We start from the raw sequence: 4390 nt of genomic DNA, 5'->3' as shown, positions 1-4390 counted from the left end.
ATATATATACATTTTAAGTTTAGAGAAGCATTCTGGCCTAAAGATGTAATTTGTAATGTTCGGAGTTGTCAGTGTATAGATATTTTTTAAATCCATGAAACTGGATGAGATCACCAGGGGAGTAAGAAGAGAAAGTAAGAGGCTCAGATGTTCCAAGATTTGGAGGATGGGAAGATGATAAAGAACTGGCAAAACAGGCTCAGTAAGGGAAGTGGGCAGTGAGCTAGGGAGAGATCCAAGGGAGAGTAATGCTGCAGAGGTCAGAGGGAAAAAGAGACTCAAGAAGACATAATTAGCTATGTCAGCTGCTGATTTTAAGTTGAGTAATATGAAAACTGGAAGTAGCTATTGAATTTGATAATATTAAGGTTACCGGTGACAAGAAAAATTCTGTTGATGACAGTAACTGCAAGGCCTAAGGCCTAACAGAAATTGTTTCTTGAGAATATGGGAAGAAAAGAGAAGAAACAACCAATATTAATAATTATTTTGAGGACTTATGTTGCAAAAGGAAGCAGAGAAATGGGGTGATGTGGGATCCAGTGAGTTTTTTACTTGGTGGAGATGTCAGTTTGTATGTTTATAGATGAATGGGAATGGTCCATTTGAGAAGGAAATATTGAGGACAGAGAAATGTGACTGTGGGAGGGGAAGAAGTGAACGAGCTAGACTTGGAGACAGGAGCAGGGAGAGATCATTATGGTAATAGGGAATAAAGTCAGTAATGTATATACAGATACAACTAGGTTGGTAAATTTGGTGATGGGTCTTATGGAAGTTCTTTTCTTTTCTTTCTTTTTTTTTTTACTTTTCAGGGGAGAGTGCAAACACAGTCCCCCACTACAACAAATTATACAGTCAGTTTCCCATGTTTGGGGAAATTTCAGGGCTCAGCACACCTGGAGAGCAATGGGTGAGCCTCACCCTGGGAAAACCACCTTCTTGATCATTTTCTCTCTCCTGCCATGTAAGCATCTTTTCTTTTTTTTAAAGTATACTTTATTGATTATGCTATTACAGTTGATCCATTTTACTCCCTTTATTCCCCTCTGCCCTGCATCCCCCTCCCACTAGCACCCCCTCCTTAGTTCATATCCATGGGTCATACATATAAGTTCTGTGGCTTCTCTATTTCCTATACTATTCTTAACCCTTCCCAGTCTATTTTATGCCTACCATTTATATTTCTTATTCCCTGTACCTTTCCTCAATTTTTCCCTTCCCTCTCCCCACTGATAACCCTCCATGTGACCTCTATTTCTGTGAATCTGTTCCTGTTCCAGTTGTTTGCTCAGTGAATTTTTGTTTCAGGTGCAGTTGTTGATACTTACGAGATTGTTGTTATTTTACTGTTTCTAGTTTTGATTTTATTTTTTTAGATGTTTCTTTAACATTTCATATAATAAGGGCTTGATAGTGATAAACTCCTTTAACTTGACCTTGACTGGGAAGCACCCTTATGCTTTGGATGTTGTAATGTTTAAAGTTGTCCTCAGCCTCTCCTCATTTTTTTGCATTCTTCCTTCTTCATTCTGTTCTGGTTGGATATTTCTTTCTTTCTTTAGTTCCAAATCATTGATTTGAGTCCTGGTTTCCTTCCCAACACTGTTGGTTCCCTGTATATTTTTTTATTTCTCTATGTATAGTCTTCACTTCTTCCTTTATTTTGCCACCATACTCAACCATTTCTGTGAGCATCCTGATCACCAGTGTTTTGAACTCTGCATCTGATAGGTTGGCTACCTCATTGTCACTTAGTTCTTTTTCTGCAGTTTTGATCTGTTCTTTCATTTGGGCCGTATTTCTTTGTCTTGGTTCACCTGTTACATTGTAAGGTACAGAGGCTTAGGTATTCGCCAGGGTGGGGCAACCCACTTCACTGCGTTGTGGTGCCATCTGTGGAAGAGGAGTAAGAGAGGGAACAATGCCACTTGCTCAGCTCTCACTTTTAGTCATTTTCCTTGCTTCCCACAAGCAGGCTGTGCCCTTTCCAGGTGCTGATTCCTGGGTAGGTGGGTTTGTGTACTTTCTAGGATTCTGTAGTCCCCTCCAATGGACTTTCTGGTGAGACTGGGGGTTTCTCCCACTTCTGTAACCCCCACAGGTTTTTTATTATTTAAAGATTCTATTTATTTATTTATTTTTAGAGAGAGTGGAAGGGAGAAATAAAGAGTGGTACAGAAATATCAATGTGTGAGAGAAACACCAGTGGGTTGCTTCTTGATCCACATCCTAGGCATGTACCCTGATTTGAAATTGAACCAACAACTCTTTGATTCACAGGCCAGCACTCAATCCACTGAGCCACAGCAGACAGGGCCCCTCACAGTTTTTATAGGCAGAGGTTTTGAGCTTTTAGTTCCTCAAGCTGGAACCCTAGTTTTCCTGGTGTGTCCCACTCTCCTGCTCCCCTGTTGTTCCTCCCAGCTTATCCGCATGTGAATGTGGAACTGCCTGGTCCATCAGCCACTGTCTCACCCACCTGGCCTGCCAGCTGCCACCTTGCCATGTATCCTCTCTGCTCTGGCTGCCTGTGTCTGCCCCTCCTACCAATCTGGATGAATGTTTCTTTGACCCCTTGTTTGTCAGATTTCCATACAGTTTGATTTTCTGGCAATTCTGGTTGCTTTTTATTTTTTAAATTGGTTGTTATCATTCTTTTGGTTGTGCAAGGAAACGAAGCATATCTACCTATATCTCCATCTTGGCTGGAAGCCTTGAGGGGTGGAAGTTCTTTTCTGATTATTGCTACCTCAGTGAAATAAGAAATAAGGGTAAGGGATTTCAAAAGTTTTAAAAGAAATATAGTCAGTTTGTTTTTACCCATGCTGAACTTAATGAGCTTGTTGATCTCCCAGATGAAAATATCTGACAGTCAATGTGACTATAACTTGAGTAATTTAGAAGCAAGAAAAAGAATTGCGTGCCATGTGCTAAGATGTGGAAGTTGAAGCCCTGAGAGTGGAAGAATTTTCCAATAAACAAATACAAAATGTTAAAACCCTCACCTGTCCATAGTTGTGGGTTAATATAGGAAGTGAGAAATCAGCAAAGAAGACAAAGCTGGAGAAATCAGTGTGCAATTCAGGTCCCATCTGTGCTTGCTGCTTCTCTTATTCTTATCAAGGGGAAAGGTCACTCAAAATTTTGTGGGCCTTCCACTCTGCTACATATCCTTTCATTTAATTATCATGAGACCTATTGCTATGTTCTTAATTTTATTTTTCAATTGCAGTTTATATTAAATATTATTTTGTAGTAGTTTCAGGTAGGTAGCATAGTAGTTGGATAATCATATTCTTTATAAAGTGATCTCCCTGATATTTCAAGTACCAATCCTGAACCATACATATTAGTTATTAGAGTACATCTGACCATATTCCTTATGCTGTATTTTACATCCCCATGACTATTTTGTAACTCCCAATAAATACTTTTCAACCTCTTCACCTTTTTCCCCAGTTCCCAAATACCCTTCCCCTCTGGCAACTATCAGTCTGTTCTCTATATCTATGATCTGTTTCTATTTTGTTTGTTCATGTATTTCATTCTTTAAATTCTGAATATAAGTAAAATCACATGGTAATAGTCTTTGTCTGACTTCTTTCACTTAGCATAATATTATCTAGTTCAATTCATGCTGTTGAAAATGGTAAAATTTCATTCTTTTTTATGATTGAGTTATATTGCATTGTACATACAAGTATATACCGCAACTTTTTTATCCATTCATATATTGATGGGCACTTGTGTTGTTTCCATATGTTAGCTATTGTAAATAACACTGCTAATGTTATTTGGAATGAGCATTTTGTGTTTCTTTGGATATATACCCAGAAGTGAAATTTCTGGGTCATAGGGCTTTTAATTTTTTAAGAAACCTTATGTCGTGTTCCATAGTAGCTGCACCAATCTGCATTCCTACCAACAGTGCACAAGAACTCCTTTTTCTCCACATCCTGGCCAACATTTGTTGCTTATTGATTTATTGATAATAGCCATTCTAACAGGTATGAAATGATATCTCATTATAGTTTAATTTGGATTACCAGATGATTGGTGATGTTGAGTATATTTCATATGTTCATTGGCTATCTGTATGTCCTTTTAGGAGAACTTTTTAAAAAACATATTTTATTGTTGTTCAAGTACAGTTGTCTGCATTTAGCCCCCACCACTCCCCACACAGCCATCCCCACCTCCCTCCCTTGATTCCACCCCTCCTTGGTTTTGTCCATGTGTCCTTTATAGTTATTCCTGAAAGCCATTCCCTCCTCCCCCCCCCACCATTAGTCCTTCCTAGCTCCCCTCTGGTTACTGTCAGATTGTTCTTAATTTCAATGTCTCTGGTTATATTTTGCTTGCTTACTTGTTTTGTTGATTAGGTTCC

General features: G+C 38.8%; 1 non-coding gene across 1 annotated transcript; it reads right to left on the bottom strand.

Annotated features, from left to right (window-relative positions):
- Positions 1 to 812: 812 nt before the first annotated feature.
- LOC114510465 lies at positions 813 to 975 on the bottom strand. The gene has a single exon (XR_003685647.1). It is a non-coding gene; the product is annotated as a U1 spliceosomal RNA (small nuclear RNA).
- Between the last annotated feature and the right edge of the window lie 3415 nt (positions 976 to 4390).

Source organism: Phyllostomus discolor, chromosome 13, assembly GCF_004126475.2.
Source record: "Phyllostomus discolor isolate MPI-MPIP mPhyDis1 chromosome 13, mPhyDis1.pri.v3, whole genome shotgun sequence".
NCBI classification, from domain to species: domain Eukaryota; kingdom Metazoa; phylum Chordata; class Mammalia; order Chiroptera; family Phyllostomidae; genus Phyllostomus; species Phyllostomus discolor.
Note: the sequence above shows the minus strand (reverse complement) of the source record. Positions and strands in the feature narration are given on the sequence as shown.